This window comes from Lissotriton vulgaris, chromosome 5 (genome assembly GCF_964263255.1).
Source record: "Lissotriton vulgaris chromosome 5, aLisVul1.2, whole genome shotgun sequence".
Classification (NCBI taxonomy): Eukaryota; Metazoa; Chordata; class Amphibia; order Caudata; family Salamandridae; genus Lissotriton; species Lissotriton vulgaris.
The window spans coordinates 988,346,090-988,369,302 of NC_141693.1; the positions used below are offsets into that span (position 1 = coordinate 988,346,090).

Here is a 23,213-nt window from a genome sequence, read left to right on the forward strand (position 1 = left end):
TGGATGGGTCGTTAAAAAGTTCCGGTCTCCCCACCATTAGTAATGTAGATTTAATATATTTTAGCCAGGGAATTCTCATGGCGTTGTCCCTTGCAATGACGTCCTTAAGGATGGCATGGTTTAGCGTCAGCTCGGGGTTCAACCATGTTTTGGCCCAGAAAAGGAGGGGGGCTAATTTTAGTTTATCAGAGATATATGGTAAACCTATTTCCTCATGGATAGAGAAGGTAGGTGTGGAATCAGGGACAGATAAAATGTTCCTAATGATACCATTTTCTACCCTCTGTATTTTTGCCGTCTCTGCATAACCCCAAATCGCAGATCCATACATAGCGATTGGAACGCACTTACTGTTGTATATTTTAATCACCGCCTCCATTGGTTTGGCTCCCAGTCTTTTTGTAAAGGCCAGCAGGGCTGATGAGGATCGTGCTAAGCTAAGACTTTTTGCTTTGGTTTGGGGGGCCCAGGACCCTCTTTGATCAAAAAGGACTCCCAGGTAAGGAAAGACTGGAACCCTAGAGAGAATCTCCCCTTTGCAAATAAAAGATTTTTTCTGCAACATATTTACTTTACGACCAATAATCATAGTGTGGGACTTGGAGACGTTGATTTTCAAGTCTAGGTTCTCCATAAAGGAACCAAAGCGGTCCAGTAGAATCTGTAGGCTAATCCCTGTTCGTGCTATCAGGACGGCATCGTCCGCGTATAGGAGGGCTGGGATCTGAGCTCCTCCTACACGGGGAACATCGGCCAATCCTGTTTCTAGGTGTTTCCCCAGACCATTTATATAAATAGTAAAAAGAAGGGGGGCCAGGATGCAACCCTGGCGCACCCCTTTTTCAGATTTAAAACTTTCCGTGCACCTTCCGTCCCTGGTGACTCTTATTTTTGCCTTGAGATCTTGGTGTAACCTTGCCATAAATGCCACCAAGGGCTCCTCTATGCCTAGCTCTAGTAGAATAGTCCATAACTTACTCCTATTCACCAGGTCGAAGGCCGAGGAGAGGTCCATAAAGGCCAAGTAAACTGACCCCTCCCCGGCCACCGTATACATGGAGACTAGAAGGTGGAGATTGGAACATTGTTCCAATGTCCCCCTATTCTCACGAAAGCCGTATTGAATATTCGAGAGTCCCCCATTCAGTTCTAAATTTTCCCTTAGTTGGACCAAAAGGACTCTACCTAAGATTTTAAAAGTAGAGTCGATAAGGGAAATTGGGCGATAGCACCCGGGGTCCTCCCGATTTCCCTTCTTAAAGATAGGAACTATTATGGATGTTGCCCATGTTTGAGGTAGGGATCCTTCGGCTGCTGCTCTGAACACTCTGGTCAGTACTTTACTCCAGAGTACTGGGCAATATTTAAAAAAGTCTGCCGGGACACCATCAGGGCCTGGTGCCTTATTTTTTGTGGTATCCATAATGGCTTTTAGGACTTGCTCTTCCGTAAATACCACTGTGGCTGCACAGTGAGCCACCTCAGTAGTACTTGGGCAGACTAATGGTTCACCCCCATAAATCTTGCTAAAATGCTGTACCCATCTCTCATCGGGAATTACACAATCTGTGTTCAGATTGTTCTCCCCTGTGAAAAAGGAGTGGTTAATGATTTCCCAGAACTGTTTACTATTTTTTAGAACATCTACATTGAGTAGATCATTCCATGCATTGTTCTTGATCTCATTTTTCCTTGCCCTCACATTGGCTTTATAGGCCCGTCTCAGATGAGAGATTAATTCTTTATCCCTTTCCTTGGCCTTAAGGGCCAGTTTCAATTCTCTATGTGCCCTTGAGCATTTGCTATCAAACCATTTGTGGGGCTTTGTGGGGTACTTAGATTTGGGTTTTGTAAGATCCCTGACGGTTTGTGCACAGATACAATTAAAAGCTGCGACAACCTGAAGGTTCGAGGCAGTTTGGTCTAGACAAGTTTCTATCGGTCCCTCAATTTTGGGAAGTAAGGTTTCCATAAACCGTTCCTCCATGGCCATACCCCATCTGAGCCGTCTGCCCTGATCACTGGGCACCGCCAAGGCGCAAACCCGGGGCTGATCCACCTGTCTGCGCCATAAGTCACTCCAGTGTATTGCAGTTGACAGAGGGTTATGATCATTATGGGGTGAGACAGTAACTTTATAGTCACTTGTCTTTGAGATTAAGCCTACGGACATAAATATGTAATCAATTATCGTCCCCTTAGTTGTGCCTTTAAAGGTGGGGACCTTCTCATTAGAAGCAGTTTTGTATGATTCGTATATATTAAAATTGGCACACAATAGGTCAAGTGACTCCCCCATTTTGGTGTGTTCAAAGTGAGGAATGCAGACTCCGGCAGGAGAATCTGCATCTAGTGAATGACAGGGCAATTGACATTTGTGGCTATTAAAATCACACATTAAAAAAATTTCGAAAGGAGTATGTGAATTTTGACTGTATTTATTTATCAAGTTCTCCAAACAATGCACGTGTTCAAATTCATGTGGTCCACCCCAGGCGTTGTAAAAATTAATTACTAGTATAATACAGCTTGGGGAGACTGTCCATTCTATTGCTAGAATGTTTGGAGAACCTGAATTCAGTAGATTAAAAGTTCCTGCTAGGTCTAAAGAAAAAAATGTAATAAGCCCCCCTTTTGCTCTCCCCGCGTTACTGGTACTAGCGGGTATTATGAAACTTAGGAAGCCATCTAGGGAAAAGGAAAGTGAAGTGTCCCACGTTTCTTGCAGAGCTATGACCTTATGTTTAGAAATATATTGTATCCAAGTAGGGTCCGATCTTTTAGCTCTTATTCCTGCAATGTTCCAGGTCATAAATGTACATGGTAGGGAAGTTACCCTCTCAGGCATGGCTATTATAGGTGATGTTAGGGGTATGGGTAGTCAATCGTTAGTGTTCAAGTCACTTAAAGGATTAAAACGATTAACCAGATCCATAATAGGGCCTGTGTTATGGTACATTGGTGAATTTCGACTCACTTTCCTAGTTACAGTTTGCCACCCATTAGCTGCTGGGACCATATTTGGGGGGGGGTATCCTGTGTGGATTAAAGTGGGGCTGTGGGGGATAAAAGAAGCCTAATGGAACTGCCCTGAGACTGTCGCTTTCCTTAATATCTGATCCATCCCAGAACAGGGTTCTCGGGCAATGGTCGTTATTGAAGTTTATCACCACACAGTCACCTTTCACATTTTTAGCCCGTTTTCCCACCCATCCTACCCTTCTTGCGGCTATGATGCTAGAGGATGTGTTTGAGTCACCGCTACTTAGGTCATCGCACCATTTTTTTACTTTTCCTATAAGTGCGGGAGTTGACTCCTCCTCGCCTTGCCTTAGCGGGGTCACCCCTAGAAAAACAGCTACATAGGGTACTACCGCAGGGGGCAGATTTAGATGAATCTTGCTTCCCACGTAATTAGTTTCCCCTGATGTTGAGGGGACCTCCTGTCGGGTAATAAGTATGGGTGGTTGGGGAACCTGTAAGCCTGCTATGTTTAATTCCATGGGCTCGGAAGTGGCCTCAGGGAGTGGTAATGGTAACTGCTGTGCTCTGTGACAATCTACGACCTTTTTATCGCCAAGATGCAAGCTATCAAGTTTTTTTACTATATCATCTATCAGGACACATTTTTAGGTCGAGCAGACCTTACTCTCAATGCGTGAGCATTGAGAGTGTCTGCTTCAGACCTTTTGTGGCCCGTCGGCCCGTGTTATTGGGAATGAGGACACCAATCTGTCACGAGCGTTTTTCCTCGCGGGAGCGCGCGTCTGACCTGCGCATGCGCAGAGTACCCGCGCACACACAGACGCAGGCAGGCAGCCCCCACCCCTCTGCATGCACGCACGCACACACAGGCACGCACACACACACATACAGGCACACAGACACTCGCTCACACACACACACCCCCCTCCCCCACAGTCACACACACACAGACGCGCGCATGCACACGGCACACATACAGGCACACGGCACACTATCCCCCGCCTCGCATTCTCTCTCAATCACACACAGTCACGCATGCGCGCACACATGCACACACACACTCCCCCTCCCTCCCCCCCTCCCCCCCCCCCCCGCATACACATAGGCACGCACTCACCGACTGCGCTCTTCCGGCGGGGCTCCGCTCCTCCTCCTCGCGGCGTGTCTCCTCTTCTAAATCGGGGCTCCCTCAGGTCAGAGGAGCCCCGCAACAGACGCCACACTACTCCTTCTCCCCGGCCCCCTCCTGGGGACCCGGGCTACCACGGACCGGCAGGGCGCTCCATGCGCCGGCAGCTCGCGGCTCGCGGACCTCGGGAGGCGGGACTTCCGGTCGGCCGCGAGCGGATTGGCCGGCCAGATAAGAGCTTCCGGGTCGCCGCGGGCAGCGCGGCGGCATGTTTCAGTTAAGCCCTGGCCCTGATGGTGCTCTGTGCCACATTCTGATCCTCTCATGGGAGGCTAGGGGGTTCTTTACCTGATATTTATTTTTAAATCACGCCCAAAAATTATTTTCAAATAAAGATTTTCGGTTTAGCATGAAGTTCTGAGACATGGATGTGCCAGTGACATTTTACTTTGTGGCTGCTTTCACGATTGGTGGGGCCGAGGGCCGCCCTCCAGCCCTCAACGCAGCCCCCTGCCCTAAAGCCCCCTGGCGAGTGCCCCATGTCCCGTATGCTCACTCCCACGCCGAGGAGTGTCAGAAATAATTAGAGGAGCGCTTCGCTAATGCGTGCCTGGAAGCGGCGCAGCGCTGCAAGGCTCCACGTGTGCTCCCGAGGCTCTTTTCCGATGTCCTTAAACACATCTGCATTATTCTGAATGCTCCACCTCTAAGATCCCAGCCTCATCCTGGGTGTGCAACCAATGCATGTCCTGGAGGAGAAGGAAGAGCCGCGTTAGAATCAACAATCAGTGTGGCGTGTGTTTGCAGGCTTGTGAGTTCTTGTGTGTTTGTGCAGCTCACTTCCACGGGTTACTCGCAGCTTTCCTGCGCACAGAATTGTTTTTGTGTTCTTTTCGGAGGGTCTGCTAAGCTCTTATCTGCCCGTTCACCCCGCCACCCTCCTGCAGGGCCCAGCGACTTTGAAATCAACGCCCGGTGACATGTAAGGCTCCATAGTTTTACTCTTTTTCTCACTATTTCACATAGATTAAAAAAGTTTATTCAGCAATTGTTATTCCGCTTACTATTTCATAATACACACTTCAATCAAAAAAATACTTTAAATATTTTTCTAATTTCTTTGAAATATTGCGATTTTGCCGTAAAAAAACATGATTTCTTCTGTTTTGGTGATGCCATAAAAAGTTGGTTCCTGATATATATGCCGCTTTCAGTTTTAAAATCCATTTATTAAAAACAAGAAAGGTTTCATATTTTCTAGAGATTTGTGGGCTTTGAAATACATGCAGAGTGAAGGCAAGAAGTGCATGTTTTACGTAGAAGTAAATTGATTTCTCTTTATTTTTTGCTGATATCCGTTTTCTCTTTACAGATAGTCTGAATCCAAAATGGTATATGTACGTGTTTTAGAAAAATAATGTTCGGCGGTTAAAACAAACAATATTGCTTGTTATTAATGTTGTTTCTTATCACCTAATGGCTGCGATTTTAAACTTTGACGAAATTAGGAGTGAAGCACTTTATATGAAAATGAGTTACTATAAGAATTTGAAGAAATTCTGTGTATTGTAGTTGTCATGTTGATTTGACACTCAAACCTTGTCCGATGTCCTTAAACACATCTGCATTATTCTGAATCCTGCACCTACGTGTGTCTAAGTAATGCGTCCAGCGCTCTCCAATGTGTCCCATTTTTTTGGTTTTCCGTGCATTTTATGGCATGGCAGTGGATTCGTCCATGACATCACCTACATAATCATATTCGACAGGTCATCAGCTGAGCTGAATGAGGGGAAAAAGTAGTCAGAAATTGCCCCCAGTACCGAGCCACATGACGGCTTTTTGTGATTTAGCATTTTGCCGTGGATGACCTATTCGCTAGAATGCTACATATGGTATAGCCAGCGCTTTAAGTGAGATGAAAAAACTGTGGGGGGGTGGGTCTCTCAAATGTGCGTGGTCCATATAATTAAGGGCATGGCTTAAAAACACCTAAGCTAATTTGTTCTTACCAGAGTGTGCCCCCATGTATTTTAATGTTTCTGTCTTTGCATCCAGACATATACTACAAGTAACATTACACCTAAACAAGCCATGACTGGTGGCTTTGTCAATGGTTGTTAGTTACATAAGATAAATAAGCAACAACTATGACTTTGTTGTAACTTTCTCTATTTTGCACTTTTATTTCCTCCTATAAAACTTGTTTCATTCAACTGCGCTTTAATTTAAAATGTGTCGCTCCTGCTAACGCACACATTTGTGCGGGTGCCACATAATTACACGTGACATAATTACACTGCACTCAATGCCACATACACTCCAAATACCACTCATTGCCACATAGTTATATGCAACATAATTACACTGCACTCAATGCAACATACACTCCAAATACCACTCAGTGCCACATAATTACACGCCACATAATTACACTGCACTCAATGCAACATACACTCCAAATACCACTCAGTGCCACATAATTACACGCCACATAATTACACTGCACTCAATGCAACATACACTCCAAATACCACTCAGTGCCACATAATTACACTGCACTCAATGCCACATACACTCCAAATACCACTCATTGCCACATAGTTATATAATCTTCACAAAAGTTATTTAGAAAAGCTATTGCCATTATACATTTTAATAATTTTTATTAAATTATTAATTATTAAAAAAATTAAAAGCCATTTTTAGTTGTAATATCAATACATCTAAGTCACGTAAATACAACAAATATTGCATTACAAATGCTATAGGTGTCACATTTGCGAAACTTAAAACTATTGGCATTGTAAATGACAAAGCTATTAATTTCGCTATTTTCAAAACAGACACATAAATAAAAAATGGGTCATTTACAATACCAATAGCTCAAACTTTCCTAATGCGAGACCTATTGCATTGCAAATGCTTGTTTTAGCAAGCCTTCGAGACACGTGTTCATAGTGTCTACTATGTCCTTTGCAATTCCCACTAAAAGGGGTTCAATCCGTTCCTCGAAAAGTGCCTCAATAAGGTCCTTCAGGGACTCCTCCATCCCATGAGTGACTCGAGGAGGGACCTCCCTCTTCTTACGTTTTTTCGAGGACGATTTTGAAAATCCCAAAGGGTCCAGACTCACAGTGGGAAGCAAAGTTTGGGATGCACAAGCTTGAGGTAAAGTGGAAACAGTAGCAGTAATGGGTTTTGTTATGATGACATCAGGCTCTAAAGGGATGGCTTGTGCTTCGGGTAATATAGCTGAGGAAGGGGACTTAGCTATTAAACCCAGTTCTTGCTGTGCTGTGGCAATTTCTTTAGTTAAAACCCCCACTGCAGAAGTAAGGTAGGACAGGATGGAGTCAGATTGTTTAGCCACTATAGCCTTTTTCCCGCCATCGTCTGCGTTAGCTCCGCTTTTCCGCTTACCCATGTTTGCAGGAGATGTACGGTGGGTGGCCCAGCCCTGCCTGGTCTTGCCGTGGACTGCCGTAGACTGTCCCGCCCTTGTCCCGGGCTTCTCCCGGGCTGCTCCCGCGCGCTCCCGCGTCGCGGGGGGAAGACCTGGGCTTTATGCGCCGCCTGGCGCCACGACGTGGTCCGCTCCTTCCTCCCGCTAAGCACTGTGGGGGATGTAGTTTTTCCCCGCTGGACGGCGGCCGCGGCGCTCGTTGGCAGAGAGCGCCGCGGCTCCTGCCTGGCTCCTGGCTGCTGGCGGTCCCTTCCTTCAGCAACGCTGCACCCCGGTGAGTGCTTAATGTGACATTTTTAGGCTACGAGTTTGTGACTCATTATTTGTGATTGTATGTTGTGCACCAATGTTTAAATGTGTGGTTTGGCGGTCAAGCTGACCCTTTGAAGCTGTGTGTAAATTATTGTAACAATACTATGGGCGAAAGCCCATAAATGAGTCTCAGTATTCTGTGTTGGGTAACATCATAAACTGACTGCTCTCATGGCCCCGCAAAGCAACACATCTCTTGACCTGACATCAAAGGCCCTTCAAAGTGCTATGTACTAAATTGCCACCATATTTCAATTTTTAACCACCAGGCCATGATCCAGTTCCCCCTGAACCGCTTCACACAGGTAAAATGTGCTTTTCTCATGAAAGCATCCTTAAGCAGTTTAGAACCAACCACTGGCCACATGTATCTCTACCTTTGGTAATTTCTTTCTAATAAGTGCAAAAACTGTACTTTGACTAATGCCATAGATCAATGTCAGACCTTCTGGTATGAAACTCCAATACTATGTCCAGTGCCCTTAACCGTTACTAGTGTCTATAAATACATTGACTACATTTTGACAAATCAGTCAGTAACAAAGTCCAATTCTGCTTACTGGTACTGATTTTTAACCTTACAGACACCACTCTCAAGATAAAACAAACCCATTTCTTTTCTTGTCTTTTCTCCATTAAAAGTTCTGACCAACATCTGTGACTGCCACTTAAGAACTGCATCTACTCGGTGAATGTGCTCTATCCTCACATTCTGCACCCGGGTACGGGACACATGATCAGTGGGGGCAATAGGCTACACCTCAAGCTCCATTGTTTTGCAGACTCTTTCACGTCTCCATGGAGGCACTGTTAGAGATTGTATTTGGGTCATTTCTTTTTCCCATTGGTTTTTGTGTCCACTCCAGTCGTAGTCATGGTGATTTTTCCAAGTAATTTTCCTTCCTGGAAATATTACAGGCATAGTCCAGAAATCTGTTAAATTCTGCTAATAATGCACAGATTAGGAATACCACTTTCTGGAATCCACACCAATCAAATTTTTTTCTGTCAGCCATATAATAATTAGTCCGTTGTTTTATACCAAAGAAAATCTGCGAAGTATGAGAACCACCCACATTAGGTGAATGCATTCTAAGTGAAACAGGTTAACGTTCTGTCATGCAAACAGGAGCTCTAAGAATGGCCATTTCCTCTTTAGCACGTGTTCTGTATTATTTTACTAGACGTTCCCGAGTGTATTAGCTTCCCTAGTGCTGGGTACCTTGCTTATCTTTGGAGCTAATGAGATTGCAACATGAGTCAGGAGTTGACTTTACTTACTCTAGGTTGACTTGCTTGGATTTTTACTAATGAGAAAGCTGCAATACATTTACCTTGGATGGTGAAAGCGTAAGTCTTTCTCTGGTTTGGATGTACTCCAATAACCCAGGGCTCATAGACCTTGCCAAAACACATGCATTTAAGCGTGTTGCCGATGGATTGATGTCTTTCCCTTTGAATGATCGCAAAATGATAACCTCCATGAATATATTTCTATTTTTGCAGATTCAGTGCAAAGTTTTTGAACACTACAGTTTCAGTTGTTCAATGTTTTGGAAGAACATAAGATTCTACCTTTATTTTATTTTGAGTTTTGATGTAGACCTATCTCACTGCCAGAAGTCTAGTTCATCACGCTTGAGACCTATGAATTTGGGACATTGCACCAACATTCTTGTCCAGATAGAGGCACAGTTATTAAATAGAAATGCAAAATCTATTCCTTTAACGACAATTACAGAAAAGTTGCAAGCCTGCCTAGTAAAGCATAAGAGACTTTAGGTACCCTTTGGTTGAGAACATCGCCTAAATGTGCACACCCAGTCACCTCTTTTCAACATCCAGGTCCAACCTCTCTCTGGTGTGGAGACATGAATACGGGCCACTCAGATTCCGAGACTAAAAAGAAAGTTGTACATCTTTCTAAAATACATTATATTCATGTGAAAGCCAGTGGATTTTTTCCACTCCACTTCAAGAGGAAGGTTTTTTATTGCAGAGCAACTATCAGATTGGCTCCTTCTGTACTTATCCAGGGCACGGAGGCACTTATGCCGGGGAATGTGCTTGCAGTAAGAAAAATACCGAATTCCAAATCTGTCATTTTAAAATCTCAAGCCAGTAAATATGGCACCTAAAGATCCACGTTTAGAGTTTCGGTACTAGGTAATATGCTGGCACTTTCACTACTGGGGATTTCTGTCCCTGAAAAGTTTATCCTCCCCCATCTTTCATCCAAGTGTGCAGATAAATACATGCCTGAAATCCATATCAGAATCAATCCCTAGCTTTATGGCAGGCACGTGCCAGAATGCCTATGCTAGATGGAGCTTGTTCATATTTGGATAGAGCGGGCATTCACACGAAGAAAGCAGTTTCAGATGATCATGTCATTTCCAACTATCATTTAGTCTACAATCTGGCACTTTTCTGTATGTTGCTGTAGAATGTGACTTTCACCCATTGAAATTCTGCCAATAGGAGGTTGGGCATTTGAAATACTGTTTGTTGAAGCCTGAGGTTTGATCCGATTACACAGTGGAGGCTGCGATGCTTTGCATGGCTGATGATCTATGCACGACCATGGACACGTGCTCTGTCTCTGCAGTTGCCAATTGAATCCGTCTGTACTGTTCTACTCAGTTAGATTTGGAAAGCAGCTTTGGCACCTGAAAGGCCTGGCTAGTGCTGAAGATCACTGCTCTGCAACTGATCATTTATTTCCAGTAGATACGTACCCCTTACATGGCCGTGTGTTGAATGTGGATAAGACCTCAGGTCTTTAGGGTTGCCATCTTTGTTGAGTATGCATGTTGGATCCATTGGTAGCCATATCCCAGAAACATTACTTACAGTGCCGTCAGGCTTCAGGCTGAATTTTAATCCAGATTAAATTAAACTAGAGACTGTACCTAAGGAACAGCTTTAGGTGAGGTCAGGAGATGGTGGCCTGTCATTAAATCAAACAGCCATTCCCAATAACCAGGGTCAAACCTTCAGAGTTATAATTCATAAAGCACAATCGTCTCTCATATTTACCTTAGCCCTGAAGAGTTTGTTCATTATGGTTCCTGAGACACAGCAACTGATTAATTATGGGGAAAAGTCATGTTTTTTGTAAGTGTCCTGGACTTTTGAATGAAGTTTCCACTTGCAAACCCAGCAGGAAACTGTTCCAAAGCCTAGCCCATCCACTTACAATGATCTCCCACCCAAAATGACTCTTCGGAATCTAGGAGCATTCAGTAAAGCGGCCACTCCGAAAGCAAGCTTCATCTTGGGTTGTAAAAGAAGAATCTTTGATGACTCGCAAAAAGCCAGAGAACTGTAGCTAATCCCGAAGAAATAGACTTGTGTTTGCTGATATTTAGGATCAGTGTGACAGTTGCATTTTGAACCATATGCAACTTGTTTAAAGATTTTGCTGGTAGACCAAAATATAAAGAACATTTAATCCAGCCTTGCAGTTACAAAGTAATTCGCAATTTGTGTTATTTGCTGGATAGAAACATGGTAAACAATTTATTTAAAAAAAAAGATATTTGTCATCAATTGTATCTGTTGTCCGTCCAAAATCAAATTTAATCCAGAGAATCATAACACTACGCATGGCTCCTGGCCAGAGGAAGAGGTACATATACATGTTTCCATCAGTTGGCTGGCAGAAAGAATTTCCTTTCCCCTGCTCATGCAATTTCAGATGGTTTTGAGACATCTAAAGTTGGACACTTGCCATGCAATTTTGTAAATTGGCAATTCTTGGGCTAGTGTCAGGACCAAGTGGATCAAGTGGACCTTATTCAAGTTAAACAAAGGGAGAAAAGCACCGACCCCTGCAGCACTCCCTAAGTCAAAGAGTTCCATTTTGATAAAGAATGGCCTAATTCAGCTTAAACAGTTCAATCAACCAAAAACCTTTGGAACCAGTTAATGGAGGAATCTTTGATACTGTAATCCTCCAGGCGGTCTAATAGCACCTCGTGGTTCATGGGTTCAAACGTGGCTGACAGATCTTGTAATATCAGTGCTGCAGGCACATCAGTTAGCGTAGTACCATAAGTCATGTAACGGTATGGTAACTATACTTTCCGTGCTGCAGCCTGCTAAAAAACTGTTTGCACTGGATTGGGCACATTTTAGTTTACTATGAAAGCTGAGAACTGGGCGTACCAGTAATTTTACAAGATAAGGACCTGGGTCAAGTGATGGTTTTCAATTACTGGGAGAATCTGTGCCTGTTTTAGTTCATCGGGTACAATACCGAAGTCAAGAGAGAGACTGTTAATTGACTGTACTGCCACTTGTGTGTTTAGTAAGAGTTCTGTATGCAATCTAGTGGGGAATATATCTCCAGCCGCCCTGAAAGTCCTGCTCCCCCCATTTTTTTTAGCTAGACCCTTCTCATGGTTCAGCTTCACAGACTGCCTAAACCTAAACCTCTCAGAATTCTTTAAGGGGCAGGCGTTTGGTTCAATGATCTCATTATTGTCTGAAAATGTTGGCAAATGAGTTTTGATAGTATTATTTTATGCTCATAACATTTGGCAAATTGATTAGATCTGGCCTCTGTACATTTTGCTTCTTGTTGGTCATGGGCTTCCTTTACCTCTTTAATTGCCTGGAACATTGCCTTCTTAATACTAGGACATTTTTAAATCTTGGCAGACTAATGGGTAGCTTTAGCTAGTTTGTTGGCATTTTTGTATTCATCATTCAAAGAAAGCCTTGTAGTTTTAGCAGTCAGAGTAATTTTGCTACCAAAGTTGTCTTGACTAAGTTTCCCACTCATTTTATTCAACTCCTCTGTTCACTAGATTGTATGTTTTTGCTTCCCCTGGTTATGAATAACCTTACAAGTGGTCATTTCCTATACATAGTCTTTTATCTGATAATTATATATTGTTTTAATAATTAACAGTATTACTTTCTTCTACAATAGTTACATTCCAATTATCCTTAACTTTTTCCAGCAAATCTGGTATTTAGATTCTGCTAGTTTCTCACTGGCTTCGGGAAAATAAGATTTGATTTATTGGTGTTCTGATGTTCTAAGGCCCAGCTAAAACAGATGAAACCATGATCATTACAATGCACCTTTTAAAGGAACCCCCCCCCCCGACCTTGAAAAATTAGTCACAGTCTTTGGGTTGACAATTTAAGGCTAATCAAATGACTCATATGCATAAGTACCTTTGCCTATGACTAGAAGTGTCGAACCATTGCCGAACATCAGTGCCTAAATCTTCTAGATGAAGATAAATACTGAAGTGGTTAGCAAGGCACAGACACCCCTGATGTAAGGTAAGAGAGAAGATAAAATAATCAAAAGGAAAATTCAGTAACATTTCCAACTGCTAGAAGCAAAACCCCTGACACAAATAGTACTAAAGGGGAAAATGGAATGAAAAATAAGAGAACACGTACTGTGATGCAGACGTCACTTAGAAATACCCCCTTAAAATCATATCAGGCCGAAGCAGGTATGTCAAGCGGGCGGACGATCTTGGCAAACGTGTGACTACAGGTCCTGCCCCCTCGCGGGATTCCTGTTGCCTGTGATGACAGTTACATCGTACTAAGCAACTTTAAGAGGACACTCGCACTAAGCAACTTTAAGAGGACACAACCTCCTTCATCACTTCACCATAGCGAGTGCTGCATCACCAGTGGCCACACTAATTTACACACACCCATTTCACGTTCTAGCACTTAAAACACTCTTGCACATTGGTCCTGAAGAAAGCCAGTAAACGTAGCTGGCTGGCTGAAACATGTAGACCTGGCCTTGCTTTTAGGATATGAGAGATGTAATTAAATCTCCACCCATAACCACTTCTCTTTTTAATACTGCCAGTGGGCCCATCATTAAAATATTTACCTTTAGTTTAATGGGACCCAACGGAGAGTTTTTAACCATCACCACTTTGCACTCCCCACACACGTAACCAGCTCCGCTGTTCTCAGGTGTTGAAGCCCACCCAGGGTGCACTCGGCACCTTAGGTGGGACCCGATGATGAAGCATGCCACCAACTAGGTTGGTGGGTGAGGCTTTTCATATAAAACAAATGGTTAATCCATACGTGAACAGCTCAGCTTCTCAAGTGTAAACCAGTTCCTATTGATACTTATTACATATACCAGGGGAAGTGAACTAGTTTACACATACCTTTTTTTTCCCTCTTTCTCTCATTTGATCTATACATTTGTCAGGGAAGACTGCTCTGGAGGTCCTAATTATAAAATGTATTCTATATGGAGGACCCCCCTTCAAATAGCAAAAATAAGTCCACTCCATGAATAGTAACCGTCTGGGTTAAACCCACTTGGCGTGCCCCAGAGGGTCTGTGGTGCTTTGTGTGGAACGTTTTCAGAACACAAGCTGCCCCTTAGACCTCCCTTCAGTCTCCCGATTCCCATGTGGCTCACTCCTAGCCAATTCATCCCCCATTCTCTTTTTCATGAGCTGTACCACCTTTACCACTATTAGCCAGTGAAAAGGCCCTCTCCATCTCTCTTTTCTTTATCCTTGAATCACTCTCCATTTAGTTATACTTTTTTCAGACCTTTTTCTGTAAAACCTCTAGAGAGAAAAATGTAAATCTTACCAACTTATTTATCATGATGTCCAATCTTTATATTTATTCTTGCTGTTGGCTGCAAAAAATATTGCTACAAGCGCTGGGCGCAAAATTCTCCCCTACTTACGAGAAAGAGAGCAGGAAGATGAAAAGACTTGTCACCTTGGATTAATGTATCCGTGTTTAGGAACACAACTGATCTGACGGCCAAAGGCCACTGCCATGTCCTTTTCCTAAGTAGCTTCGATTAACATCTCTGACCCTGCCGATATGCCCATCACACACTCTTCTCCTTTTGAAGAGGAAGAGAAGAGTTAATGTGTGAAGAATGAAGTTGAGACTCTAAATTTTGTGAATCCAGGAAGCACAAGGAGTTAGTGAAGATTCACAGAGGATGTGGCCTAATGGCTAGAGTGTCGACCTTGAAGCTGGGGAACTAGGTTCAAGTCTCGGCAGGGACGCTCAACATACTGTGATTCTGGGCAAATCAAGTAGTCTCCCCATGCCTAACAAAATTAATGGTTTGTCTGTAACACAACTGGTGCTCATGTAAGTGGCGAAACACTCCCAGAGGCGTAGGATCACAGTAGTCTTCCATTGCCACTGGAAAGGCTGCTACAACAAAACGCTGACTTTGCCACCACCCACCAGAACATGTCACGGAAGGAGAGAAACAGACAAAACAATCCCCTTCTTGTCAACGGATAACTGGAGAGAAATGGGGGCTATTCTGCATAATAGATAGAAAATCGAATTATGCTGCTCTCCACCCATCATACCCCCAGGGTTATTGATAGTCAGTCTCTTCCATCAGCTGCTCTGGAATGGCAATCTCTCTTATAGAAGAATTGAATGTATATTACAGAAGACTGCAGTAAGAGGTATTTCCAAAACATCAGAGGTGACTTACTACAGCTACTTTAGTTAAGAAGAAAAACCAAATCTAAATATCAGTTTTCTATCTGCTATATTTTTAAAGAGTTACCAGACCCAGGGCATAGGCATGCTGTCCAAGCAGCCTTAATTCTGAGCATCTGTTTCAGTGAACCTCAGTCCCGAACAATTTGAAACCACAGACACCGATCATAGAAGAACCATGCAGTTATGATCTGGGGTAAAAAGAAGACAATGAGGATTCTGGATGAGACCGTCTTATCTTGCTTCTCAATTTAGCAAACAAAGTGGTGGATAGATATAAATGAAAGATATTATCACTTCATCTACATCACAGCATGATGTGCTCCTTAGATTTGCAAGACTCTTACTTTCACGTTCTTATATGCAAGAAATATAGAAGATTTCCAAGCTTCAGAATAGGAAAGATGTGCTTCGAGTATAGAGTACATCCTTGCAGACTGAACCCCTCTCATATTTTTTAAAAGGATGGTTGTGGTAGCAGCCCTTTTTTGGTGGAGCGGCATCTTTGTCTGCCCCGGTTGTCACCAGATTGCTTATCATAGCTGCCCCAATTCACAAAAAACTACAAGACATTCAGACAATTGTCATTCTGTCTCCAGACCTGGATTTACAGATCAATGCAACCAAGCTGATCCTCCAACCTGTTCAGGTCATGGAAGACTAAGGACAATACTGTATAAAAGGACCTCAAATGTAGCTTTGTTAGAGGACAGACTATATCCCATCCAGGATGATTGTGAACAGTTCAGCAAGTTTCCTTTTTGTTTGTCCCTTTGGCCTTCTGCTTTTTCACCTTCCTAAATGCCACACTTTCCTTGCAAACTTTTCAGGATAACCAATGGTCACAGCAACAGTAAATTGGGATGAACTAATATAGGTGAAAAGCACCTTTTTCAAATGCTTGCATTATGAAAGTGAAAAACATGCTCCAGGGATTTTTTTTGATAACTACACTTTATTGCTTTTATTGAGACACAGAACAACACACACACTGCTGATCCACATAGGGGATCTCGTACATTAACGGACACCACCCACCTTCAAACAACCGTGCCCCCCGGAATCACATGTACATGGAATGGAATGTAGTCCATAATACGACCCCCATATCTTTAAGTGTTTCTTGGAATATCCTCGATCACAGTATATCAGCTCCTCCAGCTTTGCTGAGTGGTCCATGCCAGATCTCCACTCCTTCAGCGTTGGGGCAGCGGAGATTTCCAACATCTGGCCACATCCCTTTTTGCCAGTAATGTGTCCTGTCCCATGAGCATGATCCCTCTCAAGTCCCCCAGGTTGTCCACCAGACCCACCCAACAACACTATCTTGTGAGACACTGCAAGGTTCTGCCCCAATACCTCAGACAGAGTTGCAAAAATAGATACCTAGTATTTGTGGATGATGGGGCATTCCCAGACCATATGGTAGAAATCCCCCAATTCCCTCCCACATCTAGTGCAGGAGGGTTCAGGGAGCCTTTGAGCCCTCCAAAGGCACCTAGGTGTGTAATGGAGGAATTTCAACTGGATAAGGGGTAACAATGCAGAAATGGCTATAACGTGCATGCCCAGCCATCCCTCCCAGCGTTCCCTCAGTGGTGCTAGTGTACAGGGTGAGCCGTCAACCAAGGGCTTGTAGACCTGAGATATATAACCTCTAGCTAGTGGCCCAAGGAGCCTGACTTCCAAGGGGTTGTATTTGGGGGTGATCGGTCAGTGCAGTACATTATTCAGAGAGTGAATGGTGTAGCTAGTGGTAACCAACAAATTGCAACTTATGGAGGGAGAACGATATATGTAGGTCCTGGAAGGATTTCATGTGATCGCCCTCCCAGACATTCCCCAGCCGAGAAATACCAATAGTATGCCATCCCCTGAACCTCTCTAGCCACGTCACCTGGCTAGCCGTCACCGGTTCACAGAGGGTTCTTTATGTCACCCTCTGGTCTCATCCCATCCATTGCAGGGTAGCTCTCTAGGTATTGAATACCATTTTGGTGATCTCCAGGAGTGAGTGGGGAATCAGTGTGCCACAGAGCATGTCCATGAGATTATCAAACCATATCAAGGAGACCTCTAACTAAAGGCTAAGGGAAAGCAGCTCGCAAAGGAAAGAGCAAAAAAGCACATGCACTCCTGTGAAGCGCTGACCGCAACAACAAAAAAGTAGTTCCCTGAACGAGAACATTCGAAGGATACAGGTCATTCACTCAAAAGGATGGTAAAAAATTCTGCTCCAGTGTAGGGACAAACACAAGAGGAAAGAAAGCACACATAAAAGAAGCAAAAGAATGAGAGTAACAATAAACCCAACCAACGATAGCCAGAGGACTGTCCTAAAGCTCACTCTATGTTTTAATACAGTACCTAAATATCTTTTCAACAACAGGCAGCTAAACCCTATCTGTAGGAGAGACCTGCCAACACTTTAAATTATAAAAGTACAAATATTGTGCACATGCACTTAGCGAAATTATGCCCTCCTTGCAAGAATGGGTATGGATGGAGGAAGGGGATCTGCTAAACAATGTAGGAGTTTTACGTGTCCTCAGTAGATTAAGAAATCCCTGGACTAATGTGATCTGTTTACTACACCCCCTCTGTCCTTTTCAAAGGTAAGCAAAGGTAAGCATTTTCAGTCAGCTGAGAGATCTCTGTGATGAGTTTTTCCTGTTCTCTGTGTTTTTTTAACCAGGACAGTCAATCTGGGCATCTTAAACAGACTTCGTCTTGCCCTAATACCATGCAATTCTCACAGAGATTTTAAACCCACCCTCCTTTCATAGAAAGTCCATGGCCATACAGCAGCTGGACTGAACAAGCAGTGGTAAAGCCAATAGATTCACTGTGCTACCGTATGCAGTGTGAGGACATTAGAGTGAGACGCACAGAAAGGAGCCAGCACAGGGAACAGAGAGAAATGTCATTTTAAGGTAGTTCTTCATGCAGTTCAATGCAATCACTCACACGGGAGCTCAAGAATACACCCAAACAGCTAATAGTGTTGTGACAAAGGAATACCCCAACTGAGCTGAGCCAAGACATGCTTGACAAAGCCTCAAGCCAATGGCTTAAAGAAGCTGGTGGAAGAAAGACAATGCTAGAAAGCACCAGCCTTTTACTCGAAATCCAGGGGTAGCAATGTACTCTTTAGTCTCGCACCACCGCCACTAGTAACCACCTCCACAAGAATATGAGAGCCAGTGATGAAAACTGGGAAAGGGGAATAGGATAAGGAAGAAAACTGAGACACTGGACACCACAACTCTAATTCATCACTACTGCAGAGCACTGACGATTACAAGGCATATTGGGTTGTCTAAAGGCAATGAGCTATATCTTTTGTAACTGGCATAACAACCCTACATTTAACTGAAATAGTAAATGGGTGTAACTTAGTGGTATCTCTGTAATCAACTTGTATTTTGATATAGAACTTGGTATTTTCTTTTAACCTAAATATATAGGAGATGAGCATCTTGAATATATGCTCATCGACACGTCTCTCTATGTACAGACATCTCTTTCTCTGCGCTGCTAACTACGTCAAGCTTTCTCAATATGCAGTCTCTATGGAAGCGGAGTTATAGCTTCTACTTAAATTGTGTGCCATTGCAAAGTAATCGGCATACATTAATATCTTGTGATTCCTAACTAGGTAACTCATATACTCATTAATGAAACTCCAAATGCATTACAAATAGAAAGTGCACTTGACTTAAGATTTCCCTGTTCCATCACAGGGCAACTAAGTTTAAACCATATTCTACTGTCTTTAGAACAAGTGCAGAAAAACGAGTACAGTATTTTAAAACCGTTCAAAGTTAATTTTAACAATATGATTTAGCTTTCTGAATTCTTCTTTGTGCTTCGAGTGTTCTTTAAAACAACTCCAACTCCAAAGAAACACAAAAGTTCTTGCAAAAGAAATTCTAGATCCATTTAGCGAGGTCCCGACTTACGTAACCTAGTATCCCGATTGTTTAGCAGAGACACTGTGGGTCACAATTGAAGCCATAACTAGAAATTCAAGATGGTTGTCACGTGTCCAGACTGCATAGGATGTCACGGCCTGCTTGAAAATGTAATTTGTCCTCGGAATGGTGTTGCATAGTGTCTTTTCTGTGCATGTGAAGCCTCTCTTCAGGCAGAGCTAGTACTCTGTAAGGACTGTCATTCCTTTCTTCTCTGAGATGAAGGAGTGCACTTGGAGTACAGCTTGCCGGGTCTTGCATGGTAAGTTATGTCTCCTACAAAAGTGAGGCGTTAGCTACAGGCCTGCTTCATAGCTTCTTTGTCAAAACTCAGGCCTAGGACGGCTTAGTAAAGGCTCTAAATAGTCCAGCGAGCAGGGCAAAGTGAATTAAAAAGCTGCTACTCCACATGTACCAGAGAACTCCAGAAATGTCTGCAGAAGTGCACAACTGATGGCCCCATAGGTGACACTCTTGGCATGCTTATTCGATTCCTTGGTAAATGTTTACACCAGATCTTTTGTTAACATAACATTTGCTTTAATTTCCTGTTGTATCCCTTGCTTGCTTTTATGTATGTAAACTAATTGTTATAGAATATTTAGCAAATGTCTTAAGATTGCAAACTAACTCAGTTCTTTGGTGTGGTAGATTTATTTAAACAATTTTCTGTTTCTTTTTCAGGTCCACAATCTCTTTAATCATCTTTGACATTGGCAAATCCCTTTCTCCAGTTTGTGATCAATCAATGAGATGCCATGATTTCAAGATCTTTTATTTGTCCAGTTTCTTGCACTCCCATGTCAATCTGGACAGAAGCAGCACTGCTACAACTTTAGTCTCTTCGTGTAAATGACAAGTAACATAAATTGGACTCTTCGCAATAGTAGGAAAAATATCTGCACTAGCTCATAATTTAAAAAAATGATGCAGCAGAATGGATTTGACAATGGTCAGAGAACATCACACGGAGGTGAATTCTGCTGAAATATACCTTTGTGTTCAGAATATATTTAGTAACACCAACTGTAGATGGAAAAGCCCTAAAGAAGAGCAGTTTCAATTAGGTTGATGTGCACCAGTGATGATGATAATTGTTAGTTTGTACTTTTTGTGTGCATCAATAGAGGGTCCTTTGAATGCATTTCCTTTAGCGGTTGACGATAGCTACCACCCCTCACATCTTTTTACCAATTGAGTATTTTGTTCTACACTAGCAGACATACAAAATGTATTGAATAAATGAGCGCTAGTAAGGCAATTTGTATGCAGGCATATTAAAATACTAGCATTTTTGAAAATGTCCATTGCATAAGGGGAGATATAGAGTGGCAAATCAAGAACTATGCATTGTGTCCTTTTCTCTCCCATCCAGATGAAAAGAACAATGTTTCAATGAGCATAAATGTTCTTTAGAAGACACTGATACAATTGATTGAGATTCTGGGAATTTCCAAGTACATCTTCTTTATTTACAGAAAGGTTCCTCCAGTCTGCATGAAGTCCCTTCTTTATAGTGAGGCTCATCAACTGTCGTGCGAAGCAAGCCGGAAAATCGAGTTATTCTAATGTGCACATAGATTGACAGTGTCTCACTTGAGGCTGAAATGTGAGATAAAACAGGCCTTTCTTTTTCCTTTAGAAAAGCTGATATGCCCAGATGATGCTGCCCCTTTTTTCTGGGGAAGGGTATCTTACTAAAACTACAAAATCATCTCCATTCTCGCCACATCCTCCATCAATTTAGGTTTTTAGAAACCTATCGGAGTGATGACAGCCCTATTATCAAATAAGGGACTTTTTGTCAATAGTGAGTGGGGCGGAACCCTGCTTGCAAGTACTCCAGGACATGTCCACCACATCCAATGTGCTGGACTGTTATAGCAAGCCTGGAGGACCTGTAACAAAGAGAACTGTGGTCCCCTTTCTTCTCCAGCACAGTCCCATCAGTGGTGCTAGGAGAGTTACCTTCTCCTTCAACTAAACTTTTAGATAGCAAAGTTATCTCTAGTGCCGTACCATAAATATATGTACCTCATATACAGCTTATTGTAGGAGGAGGTCTGGGGTGCCATTCCTATGCGTATAATGACCAGCTGTGCTCCCAAACAGTTCTATGCATTGGACACTTGCTTAGAGATTTTGGGAATGGGTGCGGCTGCACCAACAGGAGCCAATCTCACTAAAAGGGGGTTCATTGTTTTGGCTCTGAAAAGAAGGTCCCTCAACTGACTTTCTGGAATCGCTGCCTAGTAAAAACCATCCTAAAATGGAAGTTTGGATTGATAACGGCTTGTCATTCAGGTTTCAGATTGCCACCACACTCAAAAGAATAATTTCATCTCTCTCCATCTACTTTAAAAAAATATCACCCAATGAGTCTCCATTCATCTGCAGAGGGGAAATACAGGACTAAATATTTTTTTTCCTGATGCGAAACTTGAAGTCATGCCTACGTTTCCATCAAGTTGAACTTCCGGGGAAAATACTTTCGAATTTAAGAGAACAATTTCTGGAACGATCTATCACTTAAACCATGGACACGCCTTTAGAAGTTTGTATTAGAACTCCTGTTGTGATAATGTTATTTCAGGAAGTTGTTTAAAGTTAGGCAGCACAGGATGTTGGCATGAAAGTGGTGGATCCTGATAGTGGTGGATAGCCCATCCACAGTAGAGTACCATTTTTTAATGAATCCTCTTATAATAACGTGTACGGCACATCTGACACTTTTGTGGCATATTTCCTGCTCTGAGTAAGGCCCTTGTGTTATCAGGGGCACTTCTTATGTTTATGACCAACACCTGGAGTGGATTAGCTGTATAGAAGGCATCTGAATTTTAGTTTCTTACTGTTTATTTATTTCAGGATACAAGATGTAATTATTGATTTGTATTTGTTGAATGTCATTTTTCGTATGCTTGTAGGTACAGTGACTTTTGGTAGCATAGTAACAAACAGACTTTTACCTTCACCTCCACCCCTCAACGACTGAACACTTTCAATAGCTAAAGGATGAATGCACAAACGGTAATGAATATTTATGTAGATGTAGAAATCTTTATGAACAGTGCAGTTTATGTTTATATTTCTGAGAGAGCATCTATAGGAAAGCTCCTCTTTCGAGTAATGATGTATTTCCTTCTTAAAAATGGAAAGAAAGAACAGTGAAAAGATGATATGCATTCTTTCAGCTGCATTTTTATTAAATACATTAAGAACACAGCATAAAACAGTTTAATTGTTGCTGGAATAAAATTCTGCTGTCAGCAACGTGGAGCAGTAACAATGCTGCCAGCATTGTGGATAAAGAGAAAACGCGAATACGTCCCGGGCATGTAATGAAACAAGAATAACTGGAAAAGAAAAAAAAAGCTTTGTGGATGAGGAGTGGAAGTTGGTGAATTATTTCAGCTCTATATGGTGCGTGCATGTTGTTGTGAATGTCTGTAGAGAAAAGTGCAATATTTATGTGTTCCAAGATTACATTTGTGTATTATTTAAAAATGTTATGTAAATGTGCAATAAACAGAGCTAGAAAGTCTGTCACATCCATGAAAATGTTCAGTTTTAAGGTTCTGTTGCCTCAGGCTTTTTTTTTCCTCTTTGAAGAAAAAGTGAGTAGTGTCATGGTAAAATGTACGACCCTACTTTCCACAGCTTGCTTTCACTGCCCGAATTCTCCCAAAGCCAACATAGGCTGCTGCGGTCAGACGCCATCTTCAGATGACTTCCATAAAATGTCAGTAGTATTTGACTTGCCTGTGTCAACATGTTTTTTCATTTGTTTGGTCCTGTCCTTCGGTACTGGCACGTCCGAATTTTGCCAGGCTTCTCGTCTAACATAATT

The 23,213-nt window shown here is 42.6% G+C and overlaps 1 protein-coding gene across 1 annotated transcript in view; it reads left to right on the plus strand.

Moving 5' to 3' along the window:
- Positions 1–22,904, plus strand: part of ATP6V0E2 (ATPase H+ transporting V0 subunit e2) — a 51,872-nt gene extending 28,968 nt beyond the window's left edge. The window contains exon 4 of the mRNA XM_086922598.1: positions 20,048–22,904. The gene's annotated coding sequence lies outside the window, so the exon portion shown is untranslated. The remainder of the gene's footprint in view (positions 1–20,047) is intronic.
- The last annotated feature ends 309 nt before the right edge of the window (positions 22,905–23,213 follow it).